Below are 14,772 nucleotides of genomic sequence, written 5' to 3'. Positions count from 1 at the left end.
ACAGAACGTTTAGGGCGCGAGACTGCGTTGCAGTCGTCATAATAGGTATGAAGTTGTCCATCGAAAGCTTGATGAGATTTGGACGAAGGCCGATGATCGCTCGATGTTCACTGAGAACATCCATGCCCAGTGTAATGTCTCACGAGTCGTTTTGTATAGAAAGGAAGCTTGTAGGATAGCTACGGCTATTCTCTGTCGCTCTTGCAATGAATCTCACGGACAACCTAATAAGCGTGCCGCCAGCGGTGCCAGTTAGGGGGCCATCCCAAGTGGTCATCACTTTCTTCAGCTTAGAGACGAGCTCTCCACTCAAGACAGAATAATCGCCTCCAGTGTTCACTTAGGCGCTAACCATACGACCATCGACAGCAGCTTCAAGGTCACTGTGTTCATATGCTTGCACTTAATGTTAGCTTCGGTATTCAATCTCTGTTTCGATGTGTGTTCAGGTCACGGCCATGGCACGCAGTAGTCATTTCGCTGTACGGCGGGGTCATCTTGGACCCTGGTCGTTTTCTCGTTGATGTAGCCGTGCATAGTGGCGGTGTCACTTTGAAGTCTGGCCCCGCGGTCGTCGAGTGCGTCTTCATTAGGAGCGTCGGCGTAACAGCGGTATCCTGATCTTCCATCGTCGGTGGCTGAGGATATTCGTTAACTCACTATATAGCAATATTGCCTTCAAAGGTTGCTCTCTTTATTTTCCCCTGCGGGGACCAGGTACCTTCCTCGTACGCAACTCTAGCCCGTTGACTCAAAGCGGGACCTGACACCGATGGGAAGCATGACAGACTACTTGGTGACGCGCGCTCTTTCTCAGTAAGTTGTAGATTTCCTGTGGTCTCTCACCAAGGAGGGGGGGGGGGGGGGGCATGGGGTGTCAGTGGCGATACCGCGCAGACCGATACGGCTGTACGCACAGTGATCGAGTATGTGTCGAGCCTCATCACAATGGAAACAATGTGGCCATCAGTCTGAAGTTCTCCAGGCATCGCATTTCCTGGGGCTTGGGTGTCATTCTGGGCTTGGTGTGCGGGGGTCAAGGGGCGGCCTCGGAAACAAGATTAGCGTCGCACGTCGTAGAAGCAAACTACGTAGCGCGTCGGTGTAGTTGACGGCTAGTCAAGACTCAGAAGCACACGTCTGGGTTGGCGTTGTACCAAGGGCCTGCCGTACCTTTTCGCGGACGATGTCCGCAAGATTCCCTACTTGGAGCTTGTGAGCTGACGGTAGAACCGGCGATGTTCTTCAGAGACGTCTTCGCGTATATGGTCCCGAAGGCTGTCTTCGCTCGCAGATGTGCTGCTGTATTGGCTTGCGCAGGCCGGTTGTAGTGGTCGATCATATTGGCGCATCCGGGTATCCAGTGTCTTTTCCATAGTGGACTCTTCGCGTTCAGATCCGGGCACGGTGTTTGGCGGAGTTTTGACGAGTCCTGCAAATAGGGACTATTTATCGCCTCTCATAAAAACCTTACCCTCTCCCCTTCGGTCATGTTAGGGTCGGCACGGTGAAAGAGGCGCTTCATTTCAATGTAAGCCAGGGCAGGCTCATATGACAGTTGAAGTCTTGAGTTTAGTAGGATCTGGGCTCTTTCATTTATAAACTCAGTTTTAAATGGCTACCAATCTTTAAAAACTCCTCATTATTTTCGAATTGTATTCTGGCAGATCCTTCAAGAGCAAAGCTGACTTACCATAGTTTCGCAGCGTCGTTCGACATTGAACCCTGCCACGCTATCCAAAAGATCCATCCAGCCTTGCGCATCTCCAGTTGGCAGTCTTTAGAAGATGCGGGCTTTCAGGGCTGCACGAAGACAACCGATACTCTAGACTGGGTCATTCTCGACGTTGGGACCTTGTTCCGTGGTCGAACGGTGCCTGGCAATAGACCGTCCTTGGTTTGGAGCTTTTGAAGTCGGCGACTGGCTCGGTGATCTGTAGGTTATACCCCAAGGGCGACAGAAAAGATTTTGGGGTCTTCACATGAAGGGGTAGGATGGATCGCTAGGGGCAGCACCTCCACCAGATATCACTTAAATGTAACAAGCTCAATAGCACAAATGAAGACATTGGCGTTTGACTTGAGTGAATTTCTTCTGACATGCGCACGCAAAATAACTATTGCTAATCGGCAGCGGTGGTAACAGCAAACGTGGTCGTCGAACTAAAAATATCTGTCGCGTATGCTTACGCCCACTTTAAAGGCGATTAAGAAACAACTTAGGCGGCTAAGAAAAGTCTAGATAAAGCCCTAAAAGGTGAGTATCATAATCTGGAACATTGTAGAAACACACGCGAGTGGCTTGAATATTCCAGATACATCTCGACGCGGATTGTGAACAAAGAAAATAATAAAGCATCATGCCGGGACAACGAACGTGAACTAATGAGAAATCAAGAAACGAAAATCAAGATTTGAATAGTTCGCGGCAATGTGTCTCCCAATCAACCTTAAGAGAAGCGTTACCATGTAATACGTTTGGGCCAATTAGTGTTTTGAAAGAAAAGTTTTGCGATGAACCATTTAGGAAATATTAAAAAAAATTATTTGGCTTTTATTGTAAGATGCGTTTTCGACAAGTTTCTCGCGAGCGCCCAATGTGTCACTTGATCTCCATATATTTTCGTTAATATTTCATTGTTCGCTATTTTCTAATGACTTATAATTCCCTTCTAACGGATTACGCTTAAAGAAAATCAAGACGCTCAGAATGCAGCCAGTCTGCGGCAAAATAACTTTTTCTCAGTAATCATTCTCAAAGACGGACTCTCCGTAGAGGATATCCAGTCATAAGGTTCTTGCGCAAAGAAAGATTTATCGACGTAGTAGAACCTGTTGATGTTAGTCTTCGAAGCTGAAAATTACTTAAACATTTTCGCCGCTTCTAAATCTATCACCGTCCAAGCTGTCGATTGATGCGACATGCAAGCACATTAACAGTGCACTCCACCAAACCGTTTGTCTCAGAATGGTAGGCCGTTCTATGTCTATGGCTGGTGGGCGTATGCGACTCAGCATAGCTTGAGTGAAGCGGTCCATGAGCACAGCTCAACGGCAGGAAATAATACTTAGGGAAACGTTGTGTAAATTTTGGAGGGCCGCGTACTTTGTGCAATGATATAGAAGTGCTTTTTATATAGGTAATTATCTAGAGATGGTTCGTGATTGTAAGTATGAGATCGAACGAAATGAAGAAACAGCGCTAACACACAGTACGAGTGGAAAGGCGAGACTGTCCCATGCGATGACTAACAACCAAATGATTTATTGTGGCACACGGAGCTATATAAAACAGATAGCCGGAACTCAGAAGGAAAAATCAAGTGAGGCATAATCATGGTCCCGAGATACACACGGGAGCTATCAAAACCATCCGGGATTGAGATAGGAAAGCTCGTATGGGAGTAGAGCCACCGACGGTTACCTATTACATATCTATCGTTCGCTCGTTTGCTCTAAGCTAGAGCATGGGGGCATAGTATACGTCAAAGCAAAGCCGTCCTATCTGACACGACTAGACCCTGATCCTAATCTTGGTCTACGGTGGTCGTGCGGTGCCTACTGGACATCCCCTATAGTCAGTCGTCAATTAGAAACGAATGAGCCAGCCTTGAAAAATTGAAGAAAAGCAGCACTAACATGCATATTCGTCCTTAAAGTTCTTTCACAGCCAAAACACCTTTGTTATTCCATACTCATAAAGTCTACATTAAGGAAAATCTTCAATATATCTTCAATAACAATCCTCGGACAGTAAAACCACTACTCTTGCATTTTGGGGAAATATGCCAGGACTTATATGTGACAAATGAAATGCACCGTATTGACACAAAGCACGAACCACTCCCTCCATGATACACTCTCCCCAAAGTTTTTGACCTGACGCTAACAAATTAAAAAAAAAATTCTCACTCCAGATGAACGCATACTGCAAGAATGCCTGAAACTAAAAGAAATATATAAGAATTACACTGCATTTTACACAGACGGTTCAAAAGTCGATGAATACGATGGACGCGATATATTCTGAGATAAAACTTAAGAACTAACAAGACTACCTCATTATGAATCAGTTTTCACTGTCGACTGTTAGGATGTTTTTGCTGTTGTGGAAAAAGTAAGGAATGAAATCATTACAAATAGCGCCATCGACACAGCGTTTTGAATGCATCAAACTATTAAAAAGCCGTCGAATCACTGCTTGGAAACATAAAGCACAACATAGTACAGGTATCGTTCTGAAAACCTAATATAAAATTAAGGGTAATGAAATGAAATTAGGGGTCCCTTCCCAGTTGTAGACCCTTACCGAGTAGCACGCCGTCAATGGGCTGCCACCAGCCTAATATTGGGAGATCCGGCAACATTATTGGGGCCAATAATGGCATTCCATTGGAGCGCTACCTGTGCCAACATTTAATCCCATCAAGCTGGCTTTCTACAATGACCACCAATGGCAGACTAGCCTATTTATTGGCATAGAGCCTCACTCAACGGCTATTCAATACTTCAAGCAAGCTTATTCACGGGCGTTTAGGAACTACTATCTACCTTGGATCGTCGGCTGCCCAACATAACCTACCCAAGCTTGTCCACTGGCTTTTCATCATTGGTGTGCAGATAATCCCATTAATGTTGAATGTTTGTTTTTGGGGTGGCTGTGTTTTATTTGATGGGTGTTACGGCGGTGAGGCAGCTAAGGTCATCATGCCCCCAACAAAGGGTTGAATTTGTTTTTGTGCAGGCATTTTACATGCAGCTAATAATATATATACAGCATCCTGAAAGTATACATGCACACAAAAAGCCAGAATGGTTCGTTTCATGAATATTTATTAGGCGCGCATGTGGTACATAGTGAAGAAAAAAACTCCAGACGGAATTCTTTCAGACTTCCAGGACTTCACCTGCGGTCGGGTCCATTAACAAGGTGTCAGCTGATCCCAGGTTGTAGGAAGACGCCGCATTAATGGAAGCTTCAGGTGTCTGCCAAGGCAGCATCTCTAGCATGCGCCTTTTTCTATCGGTTATAAGGACAGCAACTTTCAGCATCACTTGCCGATGTCTGCATGAGCAGCTTACATATCACCTTCTTCGGTTTCGCACAAAATAACTGCAATCAAAAACAAATATAAGAGATTGTCTCATGCAGAATTATGATTTTTTTCAGTACACCTTAGGCAAACTGTTTACAAGCCGTAACGTTTGCCGCTGCTACAAAAGTTTGTGTGTCCAAGTTAGTGTGCTGAAATTAGAATATATATTCTGTTGTAGGTTTGGTGCAATATGGTTGAAGAAAAAAACGTACCTGACTCCGGGCGTGCATAAACAGCAGATAAGCACTCTCTATTACTCATATCAGGTGTCTACGACTGACAAGATGATTAATTTCCAGAGAATACGCTGCACTTAAAAAAAATATATATCTTGGCGGCCCTCCAGCGCAGCCTTGCAAGCAGCGTCAACCTAAGCAGCCCAAGAAGAAATTGGCATTCAAAGGTCCGTCCAAGTGATCCTGAGTCTACTCCTGCAGGGAAGCGCAGCAACATGGCAGGCAAATGACGCCCCAAATTTTCTCCCAGAACCTACTCCCTTATGAACATATATCTTAAAATAAAGGGCCAGTGGTACTCACACTGCGTTGCAGACTGTTCTAATATCAGTGAGACAGGACGAGGCATGTCGCGGTTCTACTATTTATTCTCCGAGTTCGAGCGGAGCTGCGGCAAAACAATCGCGAGGCGCTCACCTGCGGTGCTAGAAAAAAAGAGGGCAGAGGGATGAGCGAGAGCGGGCCAGTGATGCGAGTGCGGCAGCGCTCTCAGCATGGTTTCATATGGTACCATAATTTCGAATTCCACCAACGTTCACTGCGTGCTGCTGAGACGAGGGAATGAAGAACGCGTACGCTGCCACGGCGAAAGCTGGCGCCGCTGAGTCGCGGATAGCCGCCTGTCTAGCACTGCTAGAGAGGACACATGTTTTTTTCTAAATAGTTAGGACGAACGTATTTTCTAGGTTCTGAATACCTTCGATCTTGTCGCAATATGTTTTGATAATAATCCCATAAAAGCATGGATTATCTTCCCAGAATACTGCATAGAAACAAGCCGTAAAAACGTGATGTTAGGCCGACTTAGAAAATATATGGAAAGGCAGCTCATGACAGTTTTACACTCGCTTATATAGCTTTTGAACAAAGAATACGTACAAAAATAATTTTGTTGAGCAGCATGACCGTGAACAATAATTTTATGACAAAATTTCGGTGGTGAACACTCATTCATTCCACCATGTTTTTGGTTTCTGTAACACAAAATTTTGTTGCAAAGTATTTCCAGTCCCCAATTGCGGGGTTGCTATGCTTCAAGCTTCAATATTTTTCCTTTGAAATCTTTACCTGCAAAAGTTAAGGCCGAACTAGTTAAATAGCTGCCACAAGTACACAATTTATAGTAAAACGTTAGCAGCGTTCAATGCAATTGAATTCATTTCAGAACCACTGAGAAATAAAACTAGATATTTTTCTCTGCCAGGTGAAGGTAGAGAACGTATAGAAAATTGTTTTTATGCGGGCGGATATACCTTTTGACTATGAGCTATGCTGCGTCAACCGCCTAACGGGTTTGTTCATTATTCGTCCCTTGTTGAAGCACTCCAAGCAGAGCACGCCGCCATATAGGAAGAAAGTGCAAGTTTATAATTGGTGGAAATCACAATACAAATTTTGCTGCAGCTAGCCCGTATTCTGTTCTTACAAGACCACTTACAGCGCAATACAGCCGGTGCTGTTGCTGAGTTGCGGAGTCAGCTAGAGTACATGGCGAAACGGTGCAGCATTTGCCTTCGCTAGCACAATCTTTTCGAGCTCTGTTTGCCAGCATTTGATCATTCCGTTTCCTCGAACCGCACAAATGAAATAGTGCATAAAGTATTTATGTGCCTATTTCCCGTAATAGACAAAAATTTACAGGATGCGGATTAAAACCTTATCGCTACAAATTAAGCCGCGCTGACAGCCTATAGTATATATGGTTTTTGGGTGCTACTTCTTTAGTGCCCTATTCCATATTTCAGAAGTGTATATGCATGCATGTAAGCAGCGAGAATTCTCAACTTGAAAAAAAATTATGCGTCTGTTTGAGTGCAATTTTATCGAGGAGGGCGACAAAGCATGCTTAAAATTTTGATGTATGAGTGGCCTCACGCGTCATGCTGAAGGTGTATAGAAAGAATGGTAGGGTCTGTGACTGCTGCGCGTTCTATCTCAGTGCTAAAATTACTCACAGATTAGAACAGCACATCAGTCGGCATTTATAAGCTATTCATAGGAAACATAAGCCACGCGTCCTACTCGATGACAGTGACGTGCACATTGCATGAGGCATGCCCTGCGTGCATTCGTAGTGCCACCAAATCATGCATTTCGGGCCCTTCTAAATGTTTGGCTCAAGAATGTCTGCGTCTATTTCATGGCATGGGTTCGACAAGAAAGTGAAGCCTTACCCCGGCTGGGTTTCAGCCACCGGATCAATGGGGGAGGACCCATACCAACCCCCGCCCTTACCGCCTAAGTCATTTTTCTTGAATAAGGTTTCTCACTACTGTTACTATATCGTTGACGACGTAGAAAATATGCTTGTAAGCCTTCGCGAAGGACACCACAGTATTTTTCGGGAACGTTAAAAATATATCAGTATACAGGTTGAGAATTGATTACCAATATCTGCAAGCTAGTAGCGGCCAACATATGTCATGATATATGCAATGCTTTTCCAGCTGTCAAAACTCCGTGGAAAATATCGACCACTATAACCCAAAGTCATATACATTGTTAGAAAGCCCCCAAACTGGCGGGACCACATCGATCATTGTATGCCAAAATGTATTCAATGTAGATAAGCCATCTATGCTATCAGGATCATCGATCCATGCATACAATGATGAGTGTAATGTTGGAAAGCCATCGCAGCTGCCCTAAACATATCAACATACCACCTGAACTAGTAATAAAATATTCATCATCGTACGGAAGTAAATATTCTGATTGAACAGGCCATCAATGATGGCAGGCGAATATTGACTAACCTATGTAAAGATGTATGGTACTTTGGTAAGCCATTACAGTTCGGGAGGCAAGATCGACCTCTGTAATTGCAGACATAAACAATGTTGGGAAGTCACGAGGACTGGCGGGAGGATATTGAGCAATTTCTGCCAAGACAAATACGATGTTGACAAGAAATAAATACTGGCATTGCAATAATGACTAATGTATGCCATGATAGGTGCAATGCTGCCAGTTGTCACAGCTCATTGGCAAATATTGCCCACTGAACAAAAAAGGATACTTTGTTGGGAATCCACAAAGGAAGGTTGGAGATGTTTAACCAATATATGCCAATATATATTCAATGTCGACAAGCCATCAATACTGGTAGGACAATATTGGCCAGTGACCACCGCTTGTTGCGCAATATCGGCCATGAAACGAATGATATATGCATTGATGGGAAGCCACTAAGACTGGCGGAATGATATTGACGAATGAATGCAAATATATATTCAATGTCGGCTAAATATTTACCAATGTAGGCTATGATTCGCGCATATATGGGCAAGGAATTTTCTATGGCTGGGTAATATTGGCCATCATATATCATTGTGTATGCAATGCTGGCAAGCAATTCTATACTCAGGGTCATTATTGCCCGTTGATAGCCCATGAATGCCAATCATGGAGGAACATGTAAATCACTGGCCCAAGAGTGGTCAATGTTATTGTATGGCTGTGCCATTATTGGCAGCACACTGGCAACGCCGGGCCACTGTCACACCAGTCGTTTCCAATTAATGCCCAATATCGGGCCGATTGCATGTGCTACCGGGGTCAGTGGCTTCCATTCATTGTGTTCTCCCCGACACTGTAGGTTAGATGGCTGAGATAATTGGCCCCATCCGGATTCCACCGGTCTGCACTATGATTGCACGCGCACCTACAAAGGTACGGTACTAAGGGGTCATCGCTCCCATTTTAGCATTGAGTCAGCGAACCGCGGTTTCTTTCGTACTACACTAGATGGGCCACCAGGCCCTTGGTAGTGGGCTGGGCTTTCCCTCGGCCAGCACTACCACCTAGGACCAAGGTGTCTGAACCCCTTGCCTGAAGCCTTAGTCAGCAAGCCGCGGTTCCTTGCGTACTACGCGGGCAGAGCCACCTTTTGGCGGCCGTGTGGGCGTTCCCTTGTGCAGCAGTACCAACGTCGGTTTTGCAAGAGGTTGCCCTCTGGAGGAGGTTCAAGTCAGCGAAACGCGGTTCTTCTCGTACTACGTGTGTAGCGTCGTCGTTCCTGGGACAGCGAGCTAAGATTTCCCTCGGACAACCGTACTGACTCGATTCCTCGTAAGGGGTCTCCCTTTTCCCTTGCGTGCGAGCACATGGACCAGCATGCCGCGGTTCCTCGCGTACTACGCGTGATAAGCCGCCGTTCCTTTGACAGCTGGCTCGGATTTCTCGCGGCCAGCCACATGACTTATATCATTGCGGGGTCCAGCTCTCCTGAGCAGTTGTGCGTATTCGTTGTAGATACTGACTGTGAAGGGTGCAAGTTCTACAAGTTCTGCCACTCTTTTTTTCCCAAGCTTTGTCCTTACTAAAGATCACGAAGGCTGCTATTGCACCTTCTATTTCGTCATTTTGAGCCTAATGTAGAGTTCTCTAAAACCTGAGCTTGGATCGCCCCAGCCGTAGCACCGCAAGGGCCTGTACTCTTCGACAACTGAAACAAACGCGTCTGCGGCTGGGACATGCGCTCTTCGCACCGAGGGTCTGTTTAATTTGTGCTGCTTTCAACCCGATTTCACGGTTACGGGGAATACAAGAGCAATACGATTACTTTCACTGTCAGAATAAGAATAGGGTGTAAATTCAAATAATAATGGCAGCTCCATTTCAGTGTTTCTATTCGACAGAAATCAAGCAATAAAACATGTCTTCAAGCCGGACTCTGGTATTGCTTATTGCAATGGAAGTTGGCACACGCTCTCCAGACAGCCGTTAAGGGCACAATGTTTACACCCCCCTTGTCTCTCCTCCGAAACAGAAATTTCAACTAGGGGATGAAGCACTGTCGCAAACTGCTCTGGCCAACGGCTGTCAGGCGTAAACCGTGCAGGCACAGGGACAGCATCACGCTTGCATCTGACATTAGAGCCAGAGTTGTACAACATAATTTGTTAGGCTGCTGTTGTGTGCATTTCTTATGTGCGATCCGTTAATGAATCCGAAGAAACTTTAGGCCACGGAGAACATACAGACCATGTAATTATTAGCAGGAAGAACACAGGAAAGAACTACAAGAGCAAGATACAAGCATATCACAACACAAACTGCGACAAGGCGCGCAATTTTAAAAGCAATCTTACCAATTGGAAAAATAAACAAAGCGTACGATTAATGAATGCTAGCAAGGTAGCACAACGAAAGTAAGTCATATGGACATTCAAGCAGTGTGAAAGATTGTCGTCGATGTGGCGCTGGCTCAAAGGCATCCGACTAATTGCGATGAGGGCCATGCACGCGGCGCCTGAGCTTCGACCATAAGCTCCAGTAAAGAGCCACGCGCAGCGTCTTCCACTGAGTGGTTTCGAAATGACTTTCTAGTGCGGTCATTTTACTCACGGGCACGATGCTCTTGGTCGGGTGGCGTGCGAACTTCGCCCGCACACAGGGCGGTGGTGAACGGCTGGAAGCAGACGGGAATCTGATCCCTACAAGCTTCAATCAGGCTTCATGGTATATCAAGCGTCTGTGCCTCGCGCTGCACCAATACAAAGCGCCAAAATAATGTGGTTGAGGGTGTTGTGGTCACAGAGAGATAGAGAAAGTGAGAGAGACAGAGAAGTTTGCCCGGCGCTTCCCTCCTTGCGCGGTAATATAGGCAGGTGATACTGTCATACATTTAGGCAACAACCAGGGTGATAGGGAAGCTCCCTCTTTACGTTGGAGCGAGGTTCAGGAAATATTTTTGCATTTACGTTTTATATTACCAATCGGTTGCGGAAGGGTTCACTTCCTCTTGTCTATGGTTTCAAAAAAGAAACCGGCAAAGCTGCTCCTTAAGCGCCGAAAAGCTTGTTTTGTACAGCCTGGGTGGAAATCTACAGTTGGCAATGGGATTATTTTGAAGCTGACGGGGCTGAATAGGGTAATAGAATTAGCTTTTATTCAAATTTGTTACAAGCAGAAATAACGAAACCATCCCACTTAACCGCAAGTGATTCCACATAAGATTGTGAATGTTTCACCCTTTCAAAAAATTATTTAAAACATTTTTGATTCAAAGGGAAACAAGTCAACTTTCGTGACATGTTTTCAGTTTGTATAGCATTTATTAAACGGATTCCGTCCAAGGGGTAAAACACGCGTGATTTTCTGTGTGTTTCTGTGTGCTTATGCTTTCAGTCTTTATGTTGCTATCCTACGGCCTTGCATATGTGCTGAGAATATAGTCAAATCATTGTCGCATATTTTAATTAACGTTTATATTATCTAATGTACGTGACAAGTCCAAAATTTTCAAGCGTGTGACGCCTAAAATGACGACCAGTGTACCATTTGCTAGGTATTGTTATATTTGGTTGTGGTTAGACTCGTAAAAGTTTCGGTGCTGGAACGGAGATGACCGATGAAAATTACCACTTTTCACTTAGAACCATATGTAATAGAAAAGATTTCAAAGTGCTGCCAAACAGTATACTATGCAACGCAGATCCAATATATTTGTTATAATAAACGATTTGCCAAAACATTACATATTTTATGTGGTGGTAGCCTGTTGCTGGACGATATCATTTTCACACGATATATATATGAAAGTTGCATCAAGTCTGAAACAAAACATATAATTTGAGTGCTTACATAAAGGCATCAATAAAAAGTTGCATAAAGCAATGTTCTAACAGGGCGCTTTTCTATGTCATTTGCTCTTTGTGCATGTCTTTACACGGTCATTAGATGAGTACTTTCTATCTAGAAATATTCTGGCTCTTTTCGCAGCAGGGCCGGCATGCATAATACACGGCATGCGATATGTACCAAGCGACTGATTTCAAAAAGCAAGCGAACGTATATTTCTAACAAACGGATTTCATGGACTTTATTTTCAGAAGAGGTCAGTGTTCCAACCTGTGACCAGGAAATTTCTTCAGGGCTAATCTCCGCTCAAGCTCCTGAGACGAGGCATTGTCGACACTGCCAGTAGAGCCCCAAGCCCTACTATTCTTTCATGGCAAGGATGTCCTGCTCAGACAACAGACCTCCATGGGAAGGCGACCTGTACAAGTGCCGATTATGCGGTTATACTTCACCGAACTTCGCCGGCATTGACTTACATATGGTGCTGGAACACTCGAACGAAAACCCAGTCTTAGATTCACAGGTTCCCATGGTGTTTACAAGGAACTTCAACTGGGAGAATCGTATGGTACATCACACAGTAGGACAAACATATCGGGCTGAGGTGTGCCCGTTTCCGGCTCCTGAGTCTAACTTTCCAACTCAGGAAACGAGGACGGGTTGTGGCTATATTCCTCAAACATGTGACACGTACCCTTGTTCATCTGATCAGTTGCCGCATTTAACCGACCACAAGCGCACGCAGATCAGCGTTCTACCTTACGAATGTGTCCCGCGCTCTCATAAAGCTCCTTGTCCAAGCAAAATAAATCGACACGAGCGAACGCTTACCGGCGAACGACCTTACAAATGTGACACTTGCCCTTATGCAGCTGCCACCTCTCCGCAATTAACTTTACACAAGCGCACTCACACGGGCGAGAAACCTTACAGATGTGACATCTGTCCTTATGCAGCGGCTAGCTCTCAACGGTTAACTGTACACAAGCGCACTCACACTGGCGAGAAACCTTATAACTGCGACATCTGCCCTTTTGCATCTGCAGGTTTGGCAAATTTTACTGCGCACAAGCGCACACATACTGGCGAGAAACCTTACAGATGCGACACCTGTCCTTATGCGGCTGCTCAGTCTTCGCATTTAACTGTACACAAACGCACGCATACTGGCGAGAAACCTTACACATGCGACATGTGTCCTTATGCAGCTGCTACTTCTTCATGTTTAGCTCAGCATAAGCGCACGCACTTTCGCTAAATAACCTTACAAATTCCACAATAATCCTTTTGCAACTGTCTTGTCTTGACATTTCGGCCTGGAATAGCGCATGCACATTGAGTAGAAACCCTAAATTCTACATGTATCATTGAACAGCTGTTCGCTATTCACGTTTAGCTTTGCATAAGCGCCATATCACTTGTTATAAACACTGCAAACTCTTCATTTATCCTTATACAGTGGTCAGCTCTTTACATTTAACTCTCCATAAGCGCGCGTACACTGGCTGAGGGCCTTATAGATGCGGCGTGCTTTGCTCCTGCTCAGGCATTGCAATCACCCGCACACAATTGCGCGCAGACTGGGGCTTGCGCTTGTGTGCAAATATGATATGTACTATTATTTAGCTGCTCGGTCTTCACATTTAACTCTGGGTAACCGCACCACACCAGCTGGAATCCTTACAAATGCTAGATATGTCCTTTCAGTTTAGCTACGCTTCGCTTCGAGCTCGACACAAGCGCACTCACACTAGCGAGCGATGAAAAAATGCGTCCTGTCGCTTTTTGCAGCTCATTATTCATATTTCACTCAGCACCAGAGCCTGGACACAGGCAAGTGAAAGTATAAATGTGATGTTATCCCTTTTACCGAGCTCAGTCTCTCCATGTAACTCCGCACAGGGACACACATGATAAAGAGTGACCTTACAAATCTGACATGATGCATTTTACAGCTTCTCGGTCTCCTCATTAACTCGACGCACACAACCAAACGCCAGAGTTTCCCCTTACAACAAAGATGTACCGTTTTGCAGCTTAGCGGCTTACACCTTGTGCAGAGCACAAACGCGCACACATCTTTTCAGGCTGGAGGTCGGACTCAAAACAAGGGACCCACACTGACAAGAAATCTTACAAATGTGAGCAGTCTCCTCTTGCAGCTATTCAGTCCGCAACAGAGTATCTGCAGGAAGGGGAGAGACTTCAACGTGACCTTTGACGGGCGACATGTGATCTCATGCATTGTAATTTAGCACGTTGAACTCGTCATGTGGTGTGTACCTGCGCCGAAGGCTATCACAGCAACATTTGCTCATTGGCGTTTCTATAAACTATAGCCTAAAGCTTGCAATTATTTTCTCACAAGCACTGTGTTCTAAGTGTAGACACCCACTCGTGATGAATACAATGGTCTAGAAAATGTGTCTGACCACACATGGAGGATGTCATTTTCCTCCCTTTTTAGTCATCGACTGTCGTTCTAATTGCTTCCCAAAAATAATTGTAAAAAAAAAAGTTTTAACCGTTTCATTTTTTACTCATTGTTCAGAATTGTTTAGTGCTCCATTTTTTTAGCAATGAATGCGATTTTAGAGTTTGACACAGCACTAGTGCTTTCGTTGTTATTTTAAAATATTGTTGTATTTGTACATGGTGGGGGGGGGGGGACTATATGTCTCTAGGAATAAAGGCACAGCTGACTAGACGGCTCAGCGCAGTCACTATCTCTTCGAGCTCATGTCATTATGCATTTCAGGTCACAATTTCCTCATCGGGATGCTACAACGCCTGTATGTTCCCTCAGGTCTATTATGTCCAGGGTTGTAATGGGGCTGCGTCTCTTTATTTACTTA

The sequence above is a fragment of the Amblyomma maculatum genome, chromosome 9, assembly GCF_055883805.1.
Source record: "Amblyomma maculatum isolate TAMU_Amacu chromosome 9, ASM5588380v1, whole genome shotgun sequence".
NCBI classification, from domain to species: Eukaryota; Metazoa; Arthropoda; class Arachnida; order Ixodida; family Ixodidae; genus Amblyomma; species Amblyomma maculatum.
Note: the sequence above shows the minus strand (reverse complement) of the source record.